The sequence below is a fragment of the Rattus norvegicus genome, chromosome 4, assembly GCF_021556685.1.
Source record: "Rattus norvegicus strain SHRSP/BbbUtx chromosome 4, alternate assembly SHRSP_T2T, whole genome shotgun sequence".
In the NCBI taxonomy this organism is placed as follows: domain Eukaryota; kingdom Metazoa; phylum Chordata; class Mammalia; order Rodentia; family Muridae; genus Rattus; species Rattus norvegicus.
In genome coordinates this window covers 100,068,667-100,096,641 of record NC_141537.1, presented here as the reverse complement: position 1 = coordinate 100,096,641, position 27,975 = coordinate 100,068,667, and the positions used below count along the sequence as shown (strand labels likewise).

At 37.6% G+C, this 27,975-nt stretch overlaps 1 long non-coding RNA gene and 1 other non-coding gene across 2 annotated transcripts in view; one reads left to right on the top strand and one right to left on the bottom strand.

Annotated features, from left to right (window-relative positions):
* Positions 1 to 12,999, top strand: part of Igkvl3 (immunoglobulin kappa variable like 3) — a 53,099-nt gene extending 40,100 nt beyond the window's left edge. The window contains exons 8-9 of the long non-coding RNA XR_015686661.1: positions 10,760 to 10,866; positions 12,391 to 12,999. This is a non-coding gene — a long non-coding RNA (immunoglobulin kappa variable like 3). The remainder of the gene's footprint in view (positions 1 to 10,759; positions 10,867 to 12,390) is intronic.
* A 2,538-nt stretch (positions 13,000 to 15,537) lies between these two features.
* Positions 15,538 to 15,642, bottom strand: LOC120102590 (U6 spliceosomal RNA). Its single transcript, XR_015687431.1, has one exon. It is a non-coding gene; the product is annotated as a U6 spliceosomal RNA (small nuclear RNA).
* Between the last annotated feature and the right edge of the window lie 12,333 nt (positions 15,643 to 27,975).

Below are 27,975 nucleotides of genomic sequence, written 5' to 3'. Positions count from 1 at the left end.
TTACTGTATCCAGCAAAACTCTCAATTAACATTGATGGAGAAACCAAGATATTCCATGACAAAACCAAATTTACACAATATCTTTCTACAAATCCAGCACTACAAAGGATAATAAATGGTAAAGCCCAACATAAGGAGGCAAGCTATACCCTAGAAGAAGCAAGAAACTATTCGTCTTGGCAACAAAACAAAGAGAATGAAAGCACACAAACATAACCTCACATCCAAATATGAATATAACGGGAAGCAATAATCACTATTCCTTAATATCTCTCAATATCAATGGCCTCAACTCCCCAATAAAAAGACATAGATTAACAAACTGGATACGCAACGAGGACCCTGCATTCTGCTGCCTACAGGAAACACACCTCAGAGACAAAGACAGACACTACCTCAGAGTGAAAGGCTGGAAAACAACTTTCCAAGCAAATGGTCAGAAGAAGCAAGCTGGAGTAGCCATTCTAATATCAAATAAAATCAATTTCCAACTAAAAGTCATCAAAAAAGATAAGGAAGGACACTTCATATTCATCAAAGGAAAAATCCACCAAGATGAACTCTCAATCCTAAATATCTATGCCCCAAATACAAGGGCACCTACATACGTAAAAGAAACCTTACTAAAGCTCAAAACACACATTGCACCTCACACAATAATAGTGGGAGATTTCAACACCCCACTCTCATCAATGGACAGATCATTGAAACAGAAATTAAACAGTGAAGTCGACAGACTAAGAGAAGTCATGAGCCAAATGGACTTAACGGATATTTATAGAACATTCTATCCTAAAGCAAAAGGATATACCTTCTTCTCAGCTCCTCATGGTACTTTCTCCAAAATTGACCATATAATTGGTCAAAAAACGGGCCTCAACAGGTACAGAAAGATAGAAATAATCCCATGCGTGCTATCGGACCACCTCGGCCTAAAACTGGTCTTCAATAACAACAAGGGAAGAATGCCCACATATACGTGGAAATTGAACAATGCTCTACTCAATGATAACCTGGTCAAGGAAGAAATAAAGAAAGAAATTAAAAACTTTTTAGAATTTAAGGAAAATGAAGATACAACATACTCAAACTTATGGGACACAATGAAAGCTGTGCTAAGAGGAAAACTCATAGCGCTGAGTGCCTGCAGAAAGAAACAGGAAAGAGCATATGTCAGCAGCTTGACAGCACACCTAAAAGCTCTAGAACAAAAAGAAGCAAATACACCCAGGAGGAGTAGAAGGCAGGAAATAATCAAACTCAGAGCTGAAATCAACCAAGTAGAAACAAAAAGGACCATAGAAAGAATCAACAGAACCAAAAGTTGGTTCTTTGAGAAAATCAACAAGATAGATAAACCCTTAGCCAGACTAACGAGAGGACACAGAGAGTGTGTCCAAATTAACAAAATCAGAAATGAAAAGGGAGACATAACTACAGATTCGGAGGAAATTCAAAAAATCATCAGATCTTACTATAAAAACCTATATTCAACAAAATTTGAAAATCTTCAGGAAATGGACAATTTCCTAGACAGATACCAGGTATCGAAGTTAAATCAGGAACAGATAAACCAGTTAAACAACCCCATAACTCCTAAGGAAATAGAAGCAGTCATTAAAGGTCTCCCAACCAAAAAGAGCCCAGGTCCAGACGGGTTTAGTGCAGAATTCTATCAAACCTTCATAGAAGACCTCATACCAATATTATCCAAACTATTCCACAAAATTGAAACAGATGGAGCACTACTGAATTCCTTCTACGAAGCCACAATTACTCTTATACCTAAACCACACAAAGACACAACAAAGAAAGAGAACTTCAGACCAATTTCCCTTATGAATATCGACGCAAAAATACTCAATAAAATTCTGGCAAACCGAATTCAAGAGCACATCAAAACAATCATCCACCATGATCAAGTAGGCTTCATCCCAGGCATGCAGGGATGGTTTAATATACGGAAAACCATCAACGTGATCCATTATATAAACAAACTGAAAGAACAGAACCACATGATCATTTCATTAGATGCTGAGAAAGCATTTGACAAAATTCAACACCCCTTCATGATAAAAGTCCTGGAAAGAATAGGAATTCAAGGCCCATACCTAACATAGTAAAAGCCATATACAGCAAACCAGTTGCTAACATTAAACTAAATGGAGAGAAACTTGAAGCAATCCCACTAAAATCAGGGACTAGACAAGGCTGCCCACTCTCTCCCTACTTATTCAATATAGTTCTTGAAGGTCTAGCCAGAGCAATCAGACAACAAAAGGAGATCAAAGGGATACAGATCGGAAAAGAAGAGGTCAAAATATCACTATTTGCAGATGACATGATAGTATATTTAAGTGATCCCAAAAGTTCCACCAGAGAACTACTAAAGCTGATAAACAACTTCAGCAAAGTGGCTGGGTATAAAATTAACTCAAATAAATCAGTTGCCTTCCTCTATACAAAAGAGAAACAAGCCGAGAAAGAAATTAGGAAAACGACACCCTTCATAATAGACCCAAATAATATAATGTACCTCGGTGTGACTTTAACCAAGCAAGTAAAAGATCTGTACAATAAGAACTTCAAGACACTGAGGAAAGAAATTGAAGAAGACCTCAGAAGATGGAAAGATCTCCCATGCTCATGGATTGGCAGGATTAATATAGTAAAAATGGCCATTTTACCAAAAGCAATCTACAGATTCAATGCAATCCCCATCAAAATACCAATCCAATTCTTCAAAGAGTTAGACAGAACAATTTGCAAATTCATCTGGAATAACAAAAAACCCAGGATAGCTAAAGCTATCCTCAACAATAAAAGGACTTTCGGGGGAATCACTATCCCTGAACTCAAGCAGTATTACAGAGCAATAGTGATAAAAACTGCATGGTATTGGTACAGAGACAGACAGATAGACCAATGGAATAGAATTGAAGACTCAGAAATGAACCCACACACCTATGGTCACTTGATTTTTGACAAAGGAGCCAAAACCATCCAATGGAAAAAAGATAGCATTTTCAGCAAATGGTGCTGGTTCAACTGGAGGGCAACATGTAGAAGAATGCAGATTGATCCATGCTTATCACCCTGTACAAAGCTTAAGTCCAAGTGGATCAAGGACCTACACATCAAACCAGACACACTCAAACTAATAGAAGAAAAACTAGGGAAGCATCTGGAACACATGGGCACTGGAAAAAATTTCCTGAACAAAACACCAATGGCTTATGCTCTAAGATCAAGAATCGACAAATGGGATCTCATAAAACTGCAAAGTTTCTGTAAGGCAAAGGACACTGTGGTTAGGACAAAACGGCAACCAACAGATTGGGAAAAGATCTTTACCAATCCTACAACAGATAGAGGCCTTATATCCAAAATATACAAAGAACTCAAGAAGTTAGACCGCAGGGAAACAAATAACCGTATTAAAAAATGGGGTTCAGAGCTAAACAAAGAATTCACAGCTGAGGAATGCCGAATGGCTGAGAAACACCTAAAGAAATGTTCAACATCTTTAGTCATAAGGGAAATGCAAATCAAAACAACCCTGAGATTTCACCTCACACCAGTGCGATTGGCTAAGATCAAAAACTCAGGTGACAGCAGATGCTGGCGAGGATGTGGAGAAAGAGGAACACTCCTCCATTGTTGGTGGGATTGCAGACTGGTAAAACCATTCTGGAAATCAGTCTGGAGGTTCCTCAGAAAATTGGACATTGAACTGCCTGAGGATCCAGCTATACCTCTCTTGGGCATATACCCAAAAGATGCCTCAACATATAAAAGAGACACGTGCTCCACTATGTTCATCGCAACCTTATTTATAATAGCCAGAAAATGGAAAGAACCCAGATGCCCTTCAACAGAGGAATGGATACAGAAAATGTGGTACATCTACACAATGGTATATTACTCAGCTATCAAAAACAACGAGTTTATGAAATTCGTAGGCAAATGGTTGGAACTGGAAAATATCATCCTGAGTGAGCTAACCCAATCACAGAAAGACATACATGGTATGCACTCATTGATAAGTGGCTATTAGCCCAAATGCTTGAATTACCCTAGATCCCTAGAACAAACGAAACTCAAGACAGATGATCAAAATGTGAATGCTTCACTCCTTCTTTAAATGAGGAAAAAGAATACCCTTGGCAGGGAAGGGAGAGGCAAAGATTAAAACAGAGACTGAAAGAACACCCATTCAGAGCCTGCCCCACATGTGGCCCATACATATACAGCCACCCAATTAGACAAGATGGATGAAGCAAAGAAGTGCAGACCGACAGGAGCCGGATGTAGATCGCTCCTGAGAGACACAGCCAGAATACAGCAAATATAGAGGCGAATGCCAGCAGCAAACCACTGAACTGGGAATAGGTCCCCTATTGAAGGAATCAGAGAAAGAACTGGAAGAGCTTGAAGGGGCTCGAGACCCCAAAAGTACAACAATGCCAAGCAACCAGAGCTTCCAGGGACTGAGCCACTACCTAAAGACTATACATGGACTGACCCTGGACTCTGACCCCATAGGTAGCAATGAATATCCTAGTAAGAGCACCAGTGGAAGGGGAAGCCCTGGGTCCTGCTAAGACTGAACCCCCAGTGAACTAGTCTATGGGGGGAGGGTGGCAATGGGGGGAGGGTTGGGAGGGGAACACCCATAAGGAAGGGGAGGGGGGAGGGGGATGTTTGCCCGGAAACCGGGAAAGGGAATAACACTCGAAATGTATATAAGAAATACTCAAGTTAATAAAAAAAAAGAATCATTTATTATTTCAAAAGTAATTGTTGTATGCATAATTTAGATATAGGTAATGACATTTTTTCCTTTTTTCCATCTTTATTAAATTTGGAATTTCTTATTCACATTCAAATGTTATTCCCTTACCCGATTTCCAGGCCAACATCACCCTAGCCTCTCCCCCTTCCCTCCTATATACATGCCCCCCCCATCCTCCCCATATTACCACGCTCCCTCGAACAATCACATTCACAGGGGTTCCAGACTTGGTAGGACCAAGGGCTTCCCCTTCTACTGATGCCCTTACTAGGCTATTCATTGCTATCTATGCAGTTGGAGCCCAGGGTCAGTCCATATGTAGTCTTTGGGTAGTTGCTTAGTCCCTGGAAGCTCTGGTTGTTTGGCATTGTTGTTCGCATGGGGTCTCAAGCCCCTTCAAGCTCTTTCAGTCCTTTCTCTGATTCCTTTAATGGGGCCCCGTTCTCAGTAAAGTGGTTTTTACAGGCATTTGCCTATGCATTTGCCATATTCTGGCTGTGTCTCTCAAGAGAGATATATATCCGGTTACTGTCAGTCTGCATCTCTTTGCTTCATCCATTTATCTAGTTTGGTGGCTCTGTACGTATGGGAAACATGTGGGGCATGCTCTGAATGGTCGTCCCTACAGTCTCTTTTCTAAACTTTGACTCCCTATCCCCTCCTAAGGGTATTCTTGTTCCCCTTTTAAAGAAGGGGAAACATTTGCGTTTTGGTCATCCTTCTTGAGTTTGTGTTCTGTATATCTTGGTAATTTGAGCATTTGGGCTAATATCCACTTATCAATGGGTGCATACCATGTGTGTTTTTCTGTGATTGGGTTACTTCACTCAGGATGATATTTTCCAGTTCCATCCATTTGCCTATGAATTTCACAAAGTCTTTGGTTTTGATAGCTGAGTAGTATTCCATTTGTGTACATTTTCTGTACCCATTCCTCTGTTGAAGGGCATCTGGGTTCTTTCCAGCTTCTGGCTATTATAAATAAGGCTGCTATGAACATAGGGGAGCATGTGTCTTTGTTATATGTTGGGGCATCTTTTGGGTATATGCCCAAGAGAAGTATAGCTGGGTCCTCAGGTAGTTCAATGTCCAATTTCTGAAGAACCACCAGAATGATTTCCAGAATGGTTGTACCAGTCTGCAATTCCACCAATAATGGAGGAGTGTTCCTCTTTCTCCATGTCCTTGCCAGCATCTAGTATCACAGGAGTTTTTGATCTTAGCCATTCTGACTGGTGTGAGGTGGAATCTCAGGGTTGTATTGATTTGCATTTCCCTTATGACTATAGATGTTGAACATTCTCAGCCCTACAACATTCCTTAGCTGTGAATTTTTTTTTTATTAACTTGAGTATTTCTAATATACATTTCGAGTGTTATTCCCTTTCCCAGATTCCGGGCAAACATCCCACTCCCCCCTCCCCTTCCTTATGGGTGTTCCCCTCCACATCCTCCCCCCATTGCCGCCCTCCCCCCAACAGTCTAGTTCACTGGTGGTTCAATCTTAGCAGGACCCATGTCTTCCCCTTCCACTGGTGCTCTTACTAGGATATTCATTGCTACCTATGAGGTCAGAGTCCAAGGTCAGTCCATGTATAGTCTTTAGGTAGTGACTTAGTCCCTGGAAGCTCTGGTTGCTTGGTTTTGTTGTACATATGGGGTCTCGAGCCCCTTCAAGCTCTTCCAGTTCTTTCTCTGATTCCTTCTACGGGGTCCTATTCTCAGTTCAGTGGTTTGCTGCTGGCATTCACCTCTGTATTTGCTGTATTCTGGCTGTGTCTCTCAGGTGCGATCTACATCCGGCTCCTGTAGGCCTGCACTTCTTTGCTTCATCCATCTTGTCTAATTGGGTGTCAGCTGTGAATTCTTTGTTTATCTCTGAACCCCATTTTTAATAGGGTTATTTGTCTCCTTGCCGTCTATCTTCATGATTTCTTTGTATATTTTGGATATGAGCCCTCTATCCCTTGAAGGATTGGTAAAGATTTTTTTTCCCAATCTGTTGGTTGCCGTTTTGTCCTAACCACAGTGTCCTATGCCTTACAGAAACATTTTTAGTTTTTTGGGATCCCATTTGTCAATTCCTGATCTTAGAGCTTAAGGCATTTGTGTTTTGTTCAGGATATTTTCTCCAGTGCCTACGTGTTTGAGACACTTCCCCAATTTTTCTTCTATTAGTTTGAGTGTATCTAGTTTGATGTGAAGGTACTTGATCCACATGGACTTAAGCTTAGTAGAGGGTGATAAGAATGGATCGATCTGCATTCTTCTACATGCTGACCTCCAGTTGAACCAGCATCATTTGCTGAAAATTACCTAGATATAGTCAATTACTCTTAGTGCTGACAAGTACTGGGCCAGAAAGAATAAGAGAAAGAAGTTCTCTGGTAATTGATCCTGTTGGGATTCATAAATGCCTCCAGACCTTTGAACACTTCAGTTAGACTGGTTTATTTCATTGACACATCATTTGGAGGATGGTGACCAGAAAATGCACTGTTTTAGTGAGGGAAAACAGCTTCTCCCAGATGCTCACTTCTGTTTATAACAATAGCCATGGATCAGGAATGTTAGAAGCCCAAGGTCCTCTTAAAATGAGCGTGAGTCTGACTATTAGATTTATAATGGCAGTACAAAATTAATATCTACTTTCTCTTCTGTTTTACGAGTTTTACAATGTGCCATCAGTGAAAAAAACACCTTGAAAATACCTGAGTTCTAAATCAGATACTTGCACAATTATGTTCTCAGTCCATTGTGGATTCAAATGCCATTTGAATACACTGAGATTAATGAGAAAAGCCTTACCTGAGCAGTTACTAGATTTAGAGGAATATCTGGAAACTTAGGTGCTCAAATATTCCTGCTACCCCTCCTTAGGTAAGGAATGAAAAAATAAGTCACACATGCATCAGAGGAGAACTTCTCTATGTAGGTCATAGTAAGGCTAGTTGAAAAAAAAAGGAGAAAGCAAAAACATGTACATTCCAAGAGGATACAACACTGTAGAAAACAAGAAAATAATAAGAAATTATTATTTATATTAGTTTTTACAGAAGTTACTCATTTATTAATAACGATTCTCATTCCCTATCATATGAAACAGAAAATGCTTGATACATTTTAACTTAAAATTTGCAACAACAAAACAAAACAACAACAAACAAACAAAACAACCTCAACCCGAGATTTGGGGTTTTATCAAATTAAATACTGTATGTATGTGAAATGGCCACATGTGTTTATGAGTTAAAAACATCATAGCCTATACTCTGTTCTTTGCATATTTACTCCTGAGGAAGCACAGATAACTCAGTCTTGCATTTAAGAGAATAAACTTAGAAAATATTTTTGTAGTCAAAGATAGATATCAGAAAACAACATGGGTTTGCTTGTGCAAACTGTTAATTTGCTGCTACAAAATGTTGTGTCTGACAAAGAGGGGATGCTCCAAGCTCAAACCTAGCACCCTGTTCTTCAAAGATTCAACATGACTTCTAGAATGCCAGCTCTCCTCAGTGACAGTGAGTGGAAACTCTTAGACTCTTACAGTCAGCAGCTTGGATACTGAAGATGTGTTTTACTACTGTCAGCAGGCAAACAGAATTGCATTCACACAGTTCTACAAAACTGAACAAAAACACTTTGAGCTTCTCAGGACCTAGTTGTTTCACCTTCATGGTGTATGAAGTGGTCAAAAGTTTGATTGAAATGTGATAGAATCTCCCAATCTGTGTGCAATGAAAACAGGGCTGAATTTCACTCAAGCCCTTAAGGAGTCCCTTTCTGCAAAAAGAACAGGATATTTGTAGATGGAAATAATAGAATAAGGGAAGTAGATGCTGTCTTTGTGTCATCCTGTGCACAGGAATATTTGAGAGATGTGACACTGATTTCCTGACTCAGGTATTGATCTTGAGGACAATGTCACTGGGAGTTTGAGAATATATTCCAGGATTTAGGAATTCACATTTTCATGAAAGTTTCCAAATTAGGGAGGATAAAGAACTCTGTTGCAGAATGGTTGTAATCAGAGACTCTCTGTGTCTCTGAAGGAGCAAGGAGTGACTAAACAGTGAAAGTAGACTTCTCTGTCATATCTACTTGGAAAAGGGAATATTGAGAGAGTCTTAACTAAAAGCTATTAATAGAAGTGCGATTAAATTGTCTTTTATAGTTAGAAGGAAAGAATACAGATTTTGTTTGAGTTATGTTGGAAATTCTATCCACAGTTCAAAACTATTACAGAGAAAATTGCAATGGCTCCAAGCAGAGAGCATAATAGATTAAAAAGAAACTGCCTACTTCTTATAGACAGGTATTAGTAGAAGTTTACTCTAAAGATGGTATATTAGGGTCTACAGAAAGTTCATATTCTCTAATGTGGGTTCAAGGGAATCTTGGGTTGATTTCCTGGCATGATAGATTGGAGAAGCCTAAGAATAGGATCATACAATATTTTAGTTTAGATTTCATTTGCTTTTATATTGTTTCAATTTTCAAAATGGGTGTGGTTTTGAGTTTTGTGAAAATATTATTTCTCTGGGAAAGAATACAAGACACAAGCTTTTATGGTTGCCAACTGAAGGATATGCTGACTTGGGGAAAAGGTTTTATATTTGTTTTTTTAAAAAATGAGCCCTGGATCCAATCCTTAGCACCATAAGAAAAACTACTTTGTTAAATGTCATTTAACCACAATAACTAAATATAAACTTTGTTTTTGAAATACAAAAGAAAAAGAAAAAGAAAGGTGATTAGGATCTAGATATCTCCCTGAGCTATATGGATTATATTTGATAGAGGGCTACTACTGGAATAACTAGATTCAAAGGAATAAAACAACAAAAAGAATTTAATCCTAACCAGTCTGAACACACTTTGCAGACTGATAAAATCCATACAGATAATCTTGATGATACTAAAATTTTGTTTTGAGATTCATATATTAGAGAATGTACAGCTCTGGTGAGTTTCATTATCAGACATGCTGAACTGACCTGCTTGAGCTCCAGATCTTAAAGACTTTCAGCCAGATTCAGTCAGGATAAACACAGAGACTACAGTGATCGGTGGTGTGGACTTCTTAAGGCCTGACCAGGTTCCTAATTTTTCCTACCCCTACCCGCCAAGATATCTCAATGTCCATACCCAGCCTGAAGAAGTTGTGAAGTGTTGTCAGCCCAATGTCCTTGACTTGAGGGTCTTGGGGGTGGTTGTTTTGAGTTTGTTATTCTGGGGAATTTAGAAATTGTCTTATTTTAACAGAGATAACTAATCTAGGAATGACTGTTTAGCCATAATGTCGTTTGGTAGAAATCCTTTTATTTATTACTAAATCGAAGTTATAATCTCTGACATTGGTACAGAATTTATTTAATACAAATTTAAGGATTCCATTGATATTAATTTCATATTGATATAAAATTGTGATTGATATTGTTACTCTCATACAGACATTATGCCTATACAATATATTTAAATATACAAGACTTAGACCCTGTTCTATAACTGCTACTGTAAATTGTTTATAAATGATTAAGTAGTATGAGTTAAGGGCCAGATATTAAATTCATGGCTCTGAGTTTACTCTTAGGGTATTTTCAAGATAATTTTTAGAAATGGCTAGGAGTAGTTAATGGATAACAATCTAGATTACTTTACATGAATAGATGGTTTACAGAAATGTCAGAAATTAATAAAATGTGACATTTAATGTTGTCTATTCTTTTGTTGTTGAGACATATCTGCTCCTAGAAACAGATCCCCTATTTGGATTTAAAAAAATGAGTGTTTCTACCAACAGGTGAGGTAATACATTGTGGCTAGCTCGCCACTGGGCAGAAATTGCCTATTTCATCTGCAGACAAATTACTGTCCAAGAAATGACACACTACACAAAAGAGTTGATTGATAAACTCTGCCAAGCCAGAATAATCAGTCCTTCAAAATTCTGTTACAAAGGTCTGTCAGATGATCCTGGGCCAGAAGACTGAAGACTGATGTTTGTATATTTTGCTAACAAGGGAATGGACAGGTTGGCCATTGTCTCTTCAACTTGTCCCAGTTTGGTAAGCCGAGTTAAGCTTCCTTTATTTTCAGATAGTATTGGTCGTTCTTAGATTTCTGATGGGTTGAACACTAAATACACAAATTAATTCAACATTAGATAATTAGATAATTAATTAGATAATTTCAGATAGTTTACAAGATAGCCAAGATATAACACATGGATTTGAAGCCTTTCTTAGGGAGAGTTAGGATAGGATAAATAGGTAGATTACCGAGTATTCCACTGAACTGACAAAAATGATGACTTGGGTATTAGATATCTTTTATACTTTATAAATCATAGAATGGTAATTGTGCTCAGCTTACATCTGAGAGAAAAGTTCTTTTTTTTAATTATACAGAGAGGGTAAAATGTGGATTGGTGTCTACATGCAGGTGAAGGCAGGCACAAGATAGAGCAATGGCTGTGATTGGGTGGTGAAAAAGTAAGGTGGGCACACAATTTTGGAGAAAGGAGACAGGAGGGGAAGAAGAGAACAACCAAGATGGAGGAAAAGAAGGATGACACAGATCTCTGTGGCCTTAAAATACCACAGTAGTTATGAATATTTCATAAGGGATGGATTTTATAGGGCAATTTGTCTTATCTACATGCATAGTTTATATCAATATTAATTGGCTTTTAGTTTATTGTGTGGATATTTTGTAGAATGAGAATTTATTGATATAAATCTGATTGACAAATTACAATCTTATTGAGTTTTGATTTTAGTGGGTTACTGAGAGTTGTGACAATAACTACATGGGCAAATGCTGAGAAAATGAGCAGACTCCACACCAAAAGATGCATGAGATAGTCAGTCTCAGTATGGAACTGGCATGGCATCGAGCGGTGGGAACTAGAGGGATGGTGAGATCGCTGCAGAGCCCAGAGAGTACCTGGCAGCAACAGGGAATGGAAATGGGGAACTTAATGAGTCCGGTGGAGACCTTTTCCTGTTTCAGATGAAAATACCCAGTAGACAACATGAGGCCCTACGGCGCCATCACCAGCGTGGGATGGTGTCTTGCTTTTTATTTATATTATTTAGTACTACATATAATTAAGATACAACCCAGAATAGTGTTTTCTTACTTCCTAGTATTAAGATGTGAACTGCTCAGGTGTGTGTTTCTCCACATATTTATCTATGATAGGCTATACAGAATGTTCATTAAAGCTGCTGATCATTTTCAAGAAGAAACAGTCTCAAGTGTAACCCATCAGGATTTTTTGTTTGTTTGCTTGTTTTTGTTTTTTTGTTTTGTTTTGTTTTTTGCTTTTTGTTTTTTGCTTTATGTTTGTTTTTTTTTTGCACATAATACAATTTGCCCTTAATCATTTTCTGCTTATTTCTTGAGTTCTTTTTGAACAAAGATCCAACTCTACCATAATTTTAATAATCTTTCCAGCAGTGGGAGCCAATGACACTTGTCTATAATTTGATTTTAGACTGTCAAATCACTGAAATAGTAGGAATTGGAGAAAAAAGAAAATTTTAGTTTCTCTTGCACTTGGCATTCAATTCTTTTATTCCTTTCAGGATCAGGGGGACACTTGTTTACTTTCCTATAAACCCATTCTTCTCCAGTTCAAAGAAAATACTGATGCCGGATTGCATAACTATACTGAAATCCAAAATCTACATCCTGATCTCAAAACCTCAGTATAGGCAGTGAAAAGATCACCAAAGTGTGACATTTCATTGGATTTTGAGAAGTCTCTTTTTTTTCTTTGATTTTGTTTGTTTGTTTGTTTTTTTTTTTCGGAGCTGGGGACCAAACCCAGGGCCTTGTGCTTGCTAGGCAAGTGCTCTACCACTGACCTAAATCCCCAACCCCGAGAAGTCTCTTTTGCCCATTATTTTTGTGCTGAATATGGCTAATGGTACGAACTTATGAAAATGAACTATTGAGACACTAGACCTTATCATCTCTATATTTGGGACCATATATATGGCTATAAAACTAATTGAGTGGGAATTTCATATCTACTGTGCCCCTTGTCTCGTTTGTGGAAAAGACCCTTGTGCTGTCTTCAGACTAAATGAATAACACCTTAATGTGTGGTTACCCTTTATCCTTCAGGAGTGAATACATTTAACACATCAAAAACATTGATCACTGTATTATAATTAAACATTCTTATTGACAGTGTGTTTTTTCTTTTTTCTTTTATTTTTAATTGGTTATTTTATTTATTGGCACTTCAAATGTTATCCCCCTCTGCAGTTTCACCACCAACCCCACCCATACCCTGCTGCCTTCCTCTTGCCTTTATGAGGGTTCTCCTCCACCTGCCTACCCACTCCTGTCTCAAGGCCTGAGCATTATCCTGTCCTGGGTCATCAAACCCCCACAGGACAAAGGGGATCCTATCCCATTGATGCGAAATAAAGTCATCCTCTGCTACACATGCTATGGGCCCCCAATATGTTCTCTTTCTTTAGTGGTTTAGATCCTGGGAGTTTTGGGTGGTCTGGTTGGTTGATACTGTTGTTCTTCCTAAGTGGTTGAAAACACCTTCAGCTCCTTCAGTCCTTCCCTTAAGTTATCCACTGGGGTCCTGATACTCACTCCAATGTTTGGCTGTGTGCATTCACATCTGATTGTTCAGGCTCTGGCAGGCCCTCTCAGGGCACAGCTATATCAGGCTCCTGTCAGCAAGTACTTCGTGGCATCAGCAATAGTGTCTTGGTTTGGTATCTGAAGATGGGACAGATTCCTAGGAATAGAATCCCTAGATAACCTTTCATACCTTTCTCTTCAACTATTTATCCCTGCATTTCCTAGAGTATTTTCTTCCCCTTCACAGTAGGACTGTAGCATCCACACATTGGTGTGGTCTTCTGTCTTCTTCCATTTCATATGTTCTGTGATTAACAATATTTTGACCTTCTTTTTGGCTATTATTCACTTATCAGTGAGTACATACCATGTGGGTTCCTTTGTGATTGAGTTATCTCACTCAAGAAGAAATTTTCTACTTTCATCATTCACCTAAGAATTTCATTAAGACATTGTTTTTAAAAGCTGAGTAGTACGCTTTTGTGTAAATGTACCACATTTTCTGTATCCATTCCTCTGATGAGGAACACCTGGGTTGTTTCCAGCTTCTGGCTCTTATAAGGAAGGGTGCTATAAATATGGTAGATCATGACTCCTTGTTATATGTTGGAGCATCTTTTGAGTACATGCCCAGGAATGATGTAGCTAGGTCCACAGTAAAAATTCTTTCCAATTTATTGAGGAACCACAAAACTGATTCCCAGATTGGTTGGACCAGCTTGTAGTCCCACCAGCAAAGGAGGAATGTTCCTCTGTCTCCACATCCTTGCCAGAATATGTTGTCACCAGAGTTTTTGATCTTAGCCATTCTGACTAATGTAAGGTGCAATCTCAGGGTCGTTGTTATTTACACTTCCCTAATGATTAAGGTTGTTGATGATTTCTGTAATTGCTCCTCAGTCATTTGAGATTCCTCTGTTGTAAAATATCTGTTTAGATAAGTACCCCATTCATTAATATTGTTATTTGGTTCTCTGGAGTTTAACTTCTTGAGTTCTTTGTATACATTGGGTACTTACTCTCTATCAGATGTAGGATTGATAAAGATCTGCTGTGACAAATGTATATTCTTTTTTATTTTTTTTTACAGTGAAATGTGCTATAGATATCTGTTAAGTTCATTAGGTTCATAACATTTGTCTATTTCACTGCCTCTCTGTTTAGTTTCTGTTTCCATGTCTCCTAAAGTCTCCTAAAATTAGTATAAGGTTCAATGTGTACTTTGAGATTTAGTAATATTTCTTTTGCAAATGTGGGTGCCCTTGCATTTGAGGCTTAGCTGTTCAGAATTAGGAGTTCATCTTTGTGGATTATTTCTTTGATGAGTATATAGTGTTCTTCTCCATTTTTTGACAGTGTTTGGTTGAAATTCTATTTTTATTAGATAGTAGAATTGCTACCCTTGCTTATTTCTTGGGATCATTCGCCTGGGAAATTTTTGCCTTTGACTTTGTGGCAGTATCTGTCTTTATCACTGAGATATGTTTTGAGTATCCAGCAAAATGCTTGGTCCTCTTTATGTATCCAGCCTGTTAGTCTATGTCTTTTTGTTTGTGAATTGAGTCCATTGATGTTGAGAGATATTAAGGAACAATGATTATTGTTATTTTGTTGTTAGAGGTGGAATTATGATTGTGTGGTTCTCTTCCTTTGGGTTTGTTGTGAGATTCTTTTCTTGTATTTATTGGCTGTAGTTTTTCTCCTTGTTTTAGTGTTTTCGTTCTATTATTCTCGTAGGAATGGATTGGTAGAAAGATATTGTGTAAGTTTGGTTTTGTCATGGAATATCTTGGTTTTTCCCTTTATGGTAATTGAGAGTTTTGCTGGGTATAGTAGCCTGGGCTCACAATTTTGTTCTCCTGGTGTCTGTATGACATCTGCGAAGATCTTCTTGCTTTTAGAGACTATGGTGAGAAGTCTTGTGTACTTCTGATAGGTCTGCCCTTACATGTTATTTGAACTTTCTCCCTTACTGCTTTCAATACCTTTTCTTTGTTCTATGCATTTGGTGTTTTAATTATTGTGTGACAGGAAGAATTATTTTCTGGTCCCATCTGTTGGGTGTTCTGTGGTTTTCTTGTATGTTTATGCGCATCTCTTCATTTAGGGTAGGGAAGTTGTCTAAACATATGGAATGCTTCATGAATCTGTGTGTCATACTTGAGTAGGAGCCATGCTAATTCTCTGAATTGTTACAATTTTAGCATATGTGATGCCAAAGTGAGCACCAGTGCGATTTTCTTTTGAGAAATCTCATTATTTCACATATTTCTATAGATAATACATTATGGATGCAAGGAAGTTTTAACCTGCAGTCCAAAAATTAGATTATAGATTGAATGTAGTATCATTAGATTTAAGACAATGGAATGTACTCGAAGATGGGACTCCACCATAGTGCAAGGGGACTGATTTAGTGTGTCCAGAGACTGACACAGGGAACTAAGCAACAGAAACCAAGTCTACTTGGCATCATCAGAGCCCAGTTCTCCAACCAAAGCAAATATTGGGTATCGACACACACTTGAAAAACAAGATTTGAACTTAAAATCATATTTCATAATGATGATGGAGGACTTTAAGAAAGACATAAATAATATCCTTAGAAAAATATGGTACAACCCAAGTAAACCATTAGAAGCCCTTAAAGAGCAAACACAAAAATACCATAAAGAATTACAGGAAAACACAACCAAACAGGTGAAGGAATTGAACAAACCCATCCAAAATTTAAAAATGGATATATAAACAACAAGGAAAGAACAAAGGGAAACAAACCTGGAAAAGAAAACCTAGGGAAGAGATCAGGAGTCATAGATGCAAGCATCACCAAGAGAGTAGAAGAGATATAGAAGAGGGAATATCAGAGGTAGATAACAACGACATAACTATCAAAGATAATGTAAAAGACAAAAAGACCATAGCCCAAAACATGCAAGAAATGCAGGACACAATGAGGAGAGCAAACCTAAGGATATTATGTATAGAAGAGAGTGACGACTCCTAATTAAAGGCCCAGAACACATCTTCAACAAAATTATTGAAGAAAACTTCATTAACCTAAAGAAAGAGATGCCCATAAACATAAAAGAAGCCTATCGAACTGCAAATAGATTGGACAAGAAAAGAAATTCCTCCTGTCACATAAGAGTCAAAACACCAAATCCACAAAACAGAAAAAAAGAATAGTAAAAGCAGTAAGGGAAAAAGGTCTAGCAACATATAAAAGCAGACCTATAAGAACTAGAGCAGACCTCTCACCAGAGACTATGAAAGATAGAAGATCCTGGAGGGCAGATGTCATACAAACCCTAAGAGAACACAAATGCCAGTCCAGGTTACTATGCCAGCAAAACTCTTAATTAATAAAGATGGAGAAACCAAGATATTTTATGACAAACCAAATTTACACAATGTCTTTCTACAAATCCAGCCCTGCAAAGGATAATAGATGTAAATGCCCGACACATGGAGGGAAACTACACCCAAGCAAAAGCAAGAGAATAAACTCCTTGCAACAAAACCAAAGTAAGAGACATACACAAACATAATTCCACTTCTAGCAACAAAAATAACAAGATGCAACAATCAATATTCCTTAATACAACTTAAAATCAATGGACTCAATTCCCTAATAAAAAGACATAGACTGACAAACTGGATACACAAAGAGGATTCAGCATTTTGTTGCACACAAGAAACACACCTCAGGACAAAGACAGACCCTGCCTTATAGTAAAAGTCTGAAAAACACGTTTCCAAGGAAGTGGTCCAAAGAAATAAGCTGGAATAGCCATTCTAATATCAAGTCAAATTGACTTTCAACCAAACTTCATCAACTTCATATGTATCAAAGAAAAAATCCACCAAGATGAACTCTCAATCCTATTTATCTATGCTGCAAATGCAAGGGCAACTACATTCATAAAAGAAACCTTATTAAAGCTCAAATCACACATTGTACCTCACACAAAAAGAGTAGAAGATTTCATCACCCCACTCTCATCAATGGACAGATCATGGCAACAGAAATTAAACAGAGGCATAGAAAACTAAGAGAAGTTATGAACCAAATGGATTTAATAAATATTTATAGAACATTTCATTCAAAAACAAATGGATATGCCTTCTTCTTCTTAGCAACTCATGCTACTTTCCCAAAATTGACCATAAAATTGGTCTCAACACAGGCCTAGACAGATATAAGAAGGTTGAAATAATTTTTTGCATCCTTTCAGATCATCACAGACTAAGGCTGGTCCTCAGTAACAACAATAGCAACAGGAATTCCACATGTTATTGGAGTTCAACAAAACTCTACTCAATAATACCTTGGTCAAGGAAGAAATAAAGAAAGAAATTAAAGATTTTTTAGAATTTAATGGAAATGAAGGAACAACAAACCCAAACTTATGGGGGAAAAATGAAAGCAGAGCTAAGAGGAAAACTCATACCTCTGAGTGCCTCCAGAAAGAACCAGGAGAGAGCATACAATAGCATCTTGGTAGCACACATGAAATCTCTGAAACAAGAAAAGCAAATATGCACAAGGGGAGTAGAAGCCAGGAAATAATCAAACTCAAAGCTGAAATAAACCAAGTAGAAACAAAGATAACTTACGAAACATCAACAAAACCAGGAGCTGGTTCTTTAAGAAAATCAATAATAATGATAAACCATTAAGCAGATTAAGAAGAGGGCACAGAATGTGTATCCAAATTAAGAAAATCAGAAGTAAAAAGGGAGACATAACAACAGAATCTGAGATAATTGCAAAAAAAATCAGACCTACTACAAAAGCCTATATTCAACAAAACTTAAAAATCAGGAGGAAATGGACAATTCCCATGAAAAATACCAGGTATCAAAATTAAATCAGGATCAGATGAAACATCTAAACCACCCTATAAATCCTAAAGAAATACACGCAATTATTAAAAATCTCACAAAACAATAGAAGCAACAAGAACAAAAAGAGCCCAGGAACAGATGGGTTTAGTGCTGAATTCTATCAAACCTTCCTAGAAGACCTCATAAGGATACTGTCCAAACTATTCTGCAAAATAGAAACAGACAGAAAACTACCTAATTTCTTTTTTATTTCCGGAGCTGGGGACCAAACCCAGGGCCTTCCGGTTGCTAGGCAAGCACTCTACCACTGAGCTAAATCCCTAACCCCTACCTAATTTCTTCTATGAAGCCAGAATTACACTTATAAATGAACCACCCAAAGATCCAACAAAGAAAGAGAACTTCAGACCAATTTTCCTTATGAACATCAACGTAAAAATACTCAATAAAATTCTTGCAAAGTGAATCTCAGAAAACATCAAAACGGTCATCCATCATGATCAATTAGGCTTAATCCCAGGGATGCAGGGATGGTTTAATAAACAGAAATCTTTCAAGGTAATTCACAATATGAAGAAATTCTAGGAAAAAAGAAACACATGATCATTTCATTAGATACTGAAAAAGCATTTGACAAAATTCAACTCACCTTCATGATAAAAGTCCTGGAAAGATCAGGAATTCAAAGCCCATAACTCTACATATAAAAGCCATATATAGGAACCAAGTACCTAACTTCAAACTAAATGGGGAAAAACTTGAAGCAATCCCACTAAAATCGGGGAGTAGACAAGGCTGCCCACTTATAAAATATAGTACTCAAAATCCTAGCCAGAGCAATAAGACAAAGAAAGGAGGTCAATTGTTAGGGTAAGATGTAAATGGGAAGGTTGGCATAATATTAAATGTAAAATTCTTTGGTAAGACTTTGGAAAGTTAAACTGTAATATAGTGAGAATCTCTAAAACATTAATTAAAAAAAGTAAGAAAGGATTCTCTGTTGACTCTCTCAGTCGTTAGGCAGATTTAGCACACATACTCATTGTATTTCTCCTGAAGCATTTCTGGTCCTGGGATGTGTGTAACGATAAAATCAATTCTAAGCATCTGTAGAAAATAAATACACTTCACATGTGAATGTTTTGTACCATGCTTACATAAAAAACATAACAGAAGGTTTGTTTTAAGGACACAATGCGAAGTGCAGAAATTATAAACATGAATGTGTTTATAAAAGGTCCATAACCTACATAAAGTTTTAACTTTCAGAGAATGGTTTTAAGATATCTCAGCAACTAAGAGGATTTACTGTTCTTGAAGAAGACCTAGATTCATTATCAGTATCCACATGGTTGCTTGAAAACACTCTACTTCCACGGAATCCAAATAATTAACCTGAAAATGTATGTGTGAATAAGTGTATAGGGAATTATTAACATTTGATATCTTGGAATATTCATGTAGTCAGAAATGCATATTTGCATTAAATAAAAAAGTAATGAAAAAAGAGGCCATGAATTTAAAAAGGAGTAAATAGGAATATTTGTGAAGAATTGGAGAGAAGAAAGGACGAAATGTCATAATTAAAATGCAATCTCACAAATACAAATTCAAAAAAGTAGTAGCTGCATCATCTCAATAACATCTGCAAATACCTTTGAGCAGACTGTATAACTATTTATTTATTTCCCAGAATTAGTTCGTATCTTAGAGCCTAGGCCATGAAAGGAAACATAATAAGGAAATTTTGCATTGAACCAGGCAGAAATCAAAATAAGTGCAACTCATAGACTGGAGCTGTTCTTTTTAAGATGAGCATACTCTCTACAAACATACACATATTGTCTCTCTGATCTCACCCATCAGAGGATGATGGCTTCTTAATGCATCACTGACCTGGCTGCAGCTGTTCCTAACCTTGGAAGATTTGCATAGACCCAGAGCATAGACCACTGATGTGAGGACTTCTCTATGGCCAGGCCATACCCTGTGCTAGAGTCAGCCTCACTCATGTCACACACAGGCATGAGTGCTCCTAGTCAGATCCTGGGGTTGATGCTGCTCTGGCTTACAGGTGAAGAGGACTGAATAAGATGCAATGTTATACATATGGCTGTTGATAGTGCTCCACGGTCTCCATAAACGTTGTCTTATATATGACATAATAAATTTTGTGTGAATTTGTTTTCAATTTCCAATATCAGGTGCAAGATGTGATATCAAGATGACTCAGTCTCCTGCTTCTCTATCTGCATCCCTGGGAGAAACTGTCACAATTACACGCCAGACAAGTAACGATATCAGCAGGTAATTATCATGGTATCAGCAGAAACCAGGAGAAATCTCCTAAGCTCCTGATCTATGGTGCAGATGTTTTGGAAGATGATGTTCCATCAAGTTCATTGGCAGTGGATCTGGCACACAGTTTTCTCTCAAAATCAGCAGCCCACATCCTGAAGATGCTGCAATGTATTACTGCCAACAGGGTTACAGTGATCCTCCCCCAGTGATTCAAGCCACGGCATAAACCACCCAGGGAAGAAGAAGAGAGAGCACAAGCTTCCACAATTCTCCTTCTGTGGTCCCCAGCTGCTGAAACTGTTCCCTGTTGCTAAGACATAAAGGTCATTGTTATGTTTTTGTACAGAGTTCAGGTGAACTTTTATATGTCCAAATTTTATTTCACATCCTCAGAGGAATCATCCTCACACAAGTTACACACAGACATGAGTGCTCCCACTCAGATAATGGAGTTGCTGCTGCTCTGGCAGTCAGCCACACTGAGAATAGATTATTCTTTGAATCTACAGTCCATTTTTTACTGAAAGAAAGGCTTCCTGATCACATGATTCTCAGCTGTGGGGTCAACTCTTATATGCATGGAAGGGATGAGGTTTTCCCACATTACCTGTTTGTTCATTTCTGTCCTTATTAGGAAGGCAAATGTCTCAACTGTTTTTCCATTGCTGTGACAGCAATGTATGTATGTATGACCGAGGTAATTCATAAAAGATAGTATTTAATCTTTGAATGTTTGTTTTAAGAGAATTCACCCATTTTCTACATGGTAGTAAATGTGGCACCGGGCAGGGAGACATGGTTTTGGGGCACAAGGATGTGGCTATACACCTAAATCTTCACCATATGAGCACAATTTTAGAGGCATTAAGAAGAACAGAAGTCTATATACCTAATTTTATAGGTATCAGCATCAGTTGGAATGCATATAGAAAAAAAATAAAAGCCACCTAAGTGAAGTAAGTGTTTTAATATAAGGAATTAGAGCATGAGCAGCATATACAGCCACCAAACTAAATAAGATGGATGAAGCAAAGAAGTGCAGGCTGACAGGAACTGGATGTAGATCTCTCCTGAGAGACACACCAAAATATGGCAAATACCTAGGGGAATGCCAGTAGCAAACCACTGAACTGACACCTGGACTCCCTTTCAAAGAATCGGAGAAAGGACTGAAAGAGCAGGAAGGGACTTGAGACTCCATATAAACAACAATGCCAACCAAGCAGAGCTTCCAGGAACTAAGCCACTACCCAAAGACTATACATGGACTGATACTGGGTTCCCACCTCATAGCTAGCAATTAATAGCCTAGTAAGGGCACCAGTTGAAGGGGAAGCCCTTGGACCTGCCAAAGCTGTACCCCTAGTGAATGGATTCTTGGGTGGAGGGCAGTAATGCGGGGCGGATGGGGAGGGAAACACCCGTATAAAAGAAGAAGGGGAAGAGTTAGGGGGATGTTGGCCTGGAAACCAGGAAAGGGAACAAAAAATCGAAATGTAAATAAGAAATACCCAAGTTAACAAAAATGGGGGGGAAAAAGCACAAAAAAGGTCCCATAGTTAATGTATTCAGGGTCTTAATGAGACTCATCAAGATACAAAGAACACATTCCTCAGCTGTATTCATATTGAGCCTTCTTCCCTCCTAGCACAATGTGAAATACCTGCCAAATTCTTAGATGGTGGTACCAAGGACAAAGGAATCTTTCTATCTCCCTATCTCCCTCTCTGCCCCACTCCCAGTGTGTGTGTGTGTGTGTGTGTGTGTGTGTGTGTGTGTGTGTGTGTAAAGTTATTTTTTTCTAGGGAACTATGAGAAGCATGCCCTGTTTCAATGCTCTCTTTAGGAAGAAAAAATTAGGATATGAAAGTTACCCTGATCTTCATGCTAAAGCATCACATTGACCTTTGAATTTACTCTAAGCAAAACAGTCTCAGCAGCCAGAGACACATGTAGAAGCAGTGGCAGTAGAGTGGGCTCTCACTTCTGCTTCCCTGGGTGGTTTATGTCATGGCCTGATTCACTGTGGGATGAGTACTATAATGCTGTGGACAGTAATAGCTTCCAATATCTTCAACCTGTAGTCTGCTGATCTTAAGAGAAAACTGTGTGCCAGATCTACTGCCTCTGAACCTTGATGGGACGCCATCTGCCAAGCTGGTTGCATCATAGATCAGGAGCTGAGATTTCCCTGGTTTCTGCTGATACCTTGATAACGAATTACCAATGCCCTGGCTTGCCTGGCATGTGATGTTGACAATTTCTTCCAGAGATCCAGACAGGGAGGCAGGAGACTGTGTCATATGGATGTCACATTTACCACCTGAGATTGAAAATTGAAAAAGAATTCCAATACAATTTATCTTGGTATTAGACAACATTTTTTTTTCAGAGCTGGGGACCGAACCCAGGGCCTTGCGCTTCCTAGGTAAGCGCTCTACCACTGAGCTAAATCCCCAGCCCCGGTATTAGACAACATTTATGGAGACCATCCATGGAGTACTTACCAAGTGTGGATCTATATATATTTTCAGTTGATTCAGTCTTCCTTACCTGTAAGCCAGAGTAGCAGCAACCCAAGGAGTTGAGTGAGCACGTTCATATTTCTGTGTAACATGTGTGAAGTTGACTCCAGCACGGGGTGAGACCTGACTATAAAGAAGTCAACTGAGCAGTGGGCTGGGCTCTGGGCATATGCAAATCAGCAAACTGTAGGAATTGTCATGGCACTTGTCAGGTCACTGACTCATTAGAGGCCTGTGGTCCTCTTAGGCTTTTGGTAAGAGAGCCAGTACAGGTTTGTTTGGGTTTATTTGTAAAGAATGTGCTCTTCTTTGGATAGCAGCAACAACAGCAGCAGAAGCAACAACAACAACGAATCACCAGTCTATGAGATGCATATTGTTTGATTTTTGTCATATTCATTATATGACTTTCTGTTTTATTTCTCATATCAGGGCCTGGAACCTACAGAAAATTTTAAACAGTATATAAAGGCTTATAGTGCAAATTCATATTTACCTGTGAAGGTTATTGAGGTGGTGTAGATTCAACTTTTTTTCTGGTTATATATGAGATTGAATTTTAATAATAAATTTTGCCTCTTTTATTTCTTCCCTCTAAAATCTCCCAAATATCCATTCTCCCTCTACTTGTAATTCATCACCTCTTTTTCCATTAACTGTTACTGCATAAATGAATGTACACACACACACACACACACACACACACACACACACACACACACACATATATATATATATATATATATATATATATATATATATATATATATATATCTTACAGTCCGTTATCTTACAGTCAATCAATTGGTTATGCTCTCCCCTGAGTGGAAGGCCTCTCCTGCTCCTATCTTTATCCAGTTGTGTATACTTATTTTTGTAGAACTGAGACCACATGGGGTTTATCCCATCCAGTATGGCAAGTTCAGTGGAGTCCTACTTTTTTCAGCTCACCTTTGAGCAGGTATTTAGGTGAGATTTTGCAGGAATATCTTCTGATATTCATAGGAGATACAATCTCAGAGCAAACTCCCCAATCTTTTGGTTCTTACAGTGTTTCAACTCTACTCTTCCAAAAAATTCCCAAGCCTTGTGTATGGAAAAGGTTGTAGATGTATCCACATGATTGATCTACACAACTCCCCATGGAACTCAGCAAGAATCATTTTAGTAACAATGATTCCCAGAAGAATAATACAATTTTACTGGAAGACATGGTTTGTGGAGAAGGGCAGGAGCTTTCATAACATTAATTTTTCAGGTAAACAATCTTATTTTACTCTATTTTTGACAGAGAAGCTACCCAAGAACTACTGACATTAAGACCAGAGAAATTCATGGGGGTCTCTCCTTCCATCTATGCCTATGAGCTCTTTGCCTAGATTAGGCTGGAATTATATCTAAGCCTTATATTTCTGTGAGACTTCACATTATTGTACCTGAGTTATTGCATATTAATACAATTTAATGTATCTAAAGAATATTAGTTTTCTATCAGTAAAATCATCCATGCCTTTGAATGTACAATTGTTCTACTTGCATATGCTATGGGCATCACGCCTTCTCCAGAAACTAAGAAGAGATGAATCTTAATTTAATTTAAGAACAAAGGAATTGAATCTCTTTGGTGAGAGAAGCATGTACAGAAGTGAAGATAGAAGCTAAGCACAGGGAGATACCATAATGGGTACAAAGTAGATACTATTTGGGAGTAAAGCTATGGTGACTTTAGTGTGAGTTTCCATGATCCTTTGAATGGAAAGAGTTTGCATGTATATGTAATCATTCTGTAGGATGTAAAAATCTTCCAGTGTGATGATACCCGTGAGGGGCCTGAAAATTATACTGGGGACAAATTAAAGTCAAGAAGAATTGTTAGAATATATTTTAAAAATAATTAACCTGATAGTTGATGAAAAGTGTGACTGAAGTATGTTTTATACTGCTTCCTAAAAGCAGTACATCCAAGAGTCTTCAGTAGAGACAAATTATGACCCATACCCTGATTCTACCCATTATTATACATCTATTCACACATGTATATTTTCATTAAACAATTACATCACACTCTCAAATATATGGAATCCATCAAATTGGTAACTTTATTTCACTGTTGGTAGAATGTCATTTGAAAAAGGTGAAGGAAAGAGATCATTTCCATAGACTAATACCATTAGCAATAATGAAGACAAAAAGCCCACCAAAAATGGAAAAAACACTGCTCAATAACCTTGCTTGTCTTTTCATATCCTTTAATGATCTGTTGAGGTCAGAGTGGAAGTCAAAGTCCATGACTGTGGTTCAGGGGGATTTTTTTCTGCCATATTTGCTGATGTGATTTCATCACATGGTCTTTATATTTTTAACTTTGAAAATTACTAGATGTCAACAAGCAACTTCTCTCCAGGTTCCCTGGGTTCATTAAAAAACAAAAGGATATACCTTCTTCTTAGTAACTCACGTTACTTTCCCCAAAATTGACCATAAAATTGGTCACAAAACAGGCCTAAACAGGTACAAGAAGTTGGAAATAATTTTGTGCATCCTATCGGATCACCACAGACAACAACAATAACAACAATAACAACAGAAATACCACATGTAATTGGAGTTCAACAAAACTCTATTCAATAATAACTTGGTCAAGGAAGAAATAAAGAAGAAATTAAAGACTTTTTAGAATTTAATGGAAACGAAGGAACAACAAACCCAAACTTATGGGGGAAAAAATGAAAGCAGAGCTAAGAGGGAAACTCATAGCTCTGAGTGTCTCCTAAAAGAACCAGGAGAGAGCATACATTAGCATCTTGATAGCACACATGAAAGCTCTGAAAACAAAAGAAGCAAATATATGCAAGGGGAGTAGAAGGCAGGAAATAATCAAACTCAAGGCTGAAATCAACCAAGTAGAAACAAAGCTAACTATACATAGAATCAACAAAACCTGGTTCTTTAAGAAAATGAACAAGAATGATAAACCATTAAGCAGATTAACCAGAGGGCACAGAATGTATACTCAAATTAAGAAGATAAGAAGTGAAAAAGGAGACATAACAACAGAATCTGAGACAATTCCAAAGGAAAAAAAATCATCAGACTTACTACAAAAGCCTATATTCAACAAAACTTAAAAATCAGAAGGAAGTGGACAATTCCCTCGAAAAATACCAGGTATCAAAGTTAAATCACGATCAGGTGAAACATCTAAACAGCCGTATAACTCCTAAAGAAATACATACAGTTAAAAAAATCTCAAAAAAAAATAGTAACAACAACAACAACAACAAGAGGAGCCCAGGAACAGATGGGTTTAGTGCTGAATTCTATCAGACCTTCCTAGAAGACCTCATAAGGATACTGTTCAAACTATTCCAGAAAAAAGAAAGAGACAGAGAACTACCTAATTTCTTCTATGAAGCCAGAATTACACTTATACGTGAACCACCCAAAGATCTAAAAAGGAAGAGAACGTCAGACCAATTTTCCTTATGAACATTGACCCAAAAATACTCAATAAATTTCTTCCAAATTGAATCCAAGTAAACATCAAAACGATCATCCATCACGATCAATTAGGCTTTATCCCATGGATGCAGGGATGGTTCAATATACAGAAATCTTTCAAGGTAATCCACTGTATGAAGAAATTCCAGGAAAAAAGAAACACATGATCATTTCATTAGATACTGAAAAAGCATTTGACAAAATTCAACACACCTTCATGATAACAGTCATGGAAAGATCTGGAATTCAAGGCCCTTAACTAAAAGCAACCAAGTACCTAACTTCAAACTAAATGGAGAAAAGCTTGAAGTAATCCCACTAAAATCAGGGACTAGACAAGGCTGCCCACTCTCTCCCTACTTATTCAATATAGTACTCAAAATACTAGCCAGAGCAATAAGAAAATGAAAGAAGGTAAATTGGTAGGGCAAGATATAAATGGGAAGTTTTGGCATAAAATTAAATGTAAAATTCTTTGATAAGTATAATATAGGGAGAATCTCTAAAACATTAATTAAAAAATAAGAAAGGATTCTCTGTTGACTCTCTCAGTTAGGCAGATTTAGCACACATACTCATTGTCTTCCTCCTGAAGCATTTCTGGTCCTGGGATGTTTGTAACAATAAATTCAAGTCTAAGCATCTCTAGAAAATAAATACACTTCGTATGATTGCTGTGCATGTGAATGTTTTGTACCATGCTTCCATAAAACACATCACAGAAGGTGAGTTTTAAGGACACAATGAGAAGTGCAGAAATTATAAACATGAATGTGCTTTTAAAAAGTCCATAACCTACATAAAGTTGTAATTTTCAGGGAATGGTTTTGAGATGTTTCAGCAACTAAGAGGATTTACTGTTCTTGAAGAGGAACTAGGTTCATTATCAATATTCACATGGTGGCTTGAAATCCCTCTAGTTCCACATTGTCCAAATAATTAACCTGAAAATGTACATGTGAGTACGTGTATATGGAATTATTAAATGTTGATATCTTGGAATATTCATGTAGTCAGAAATACATATTTGCATTAAATAAAAAAGTAATGAAAAATGAAGCATGAATTTAAAAGGGAGTAAATAGGAATATTTGTGAAGATTTTGAGGGAAGACATGAAAAAATGTCATAATTAAAATGGAATCTCACAAGAAAATTAGAAAAAGTAGTAGCTGCATCATCTATATAACATCTGCAAATACCTATGAGAGTACTATATAATTACTTATTTATTTCCCAGAATTAGTTCATATCTTAGAGCCTAGGAAACATAATAAGGACATAATAAGGAAATTCTACATTGAACTAGGCATAAATCAAAATAAGTGCGACTCACAGACTGGAGCTGTTCTTTTTAAGGAGAGCATACTCTCTACAAATATAC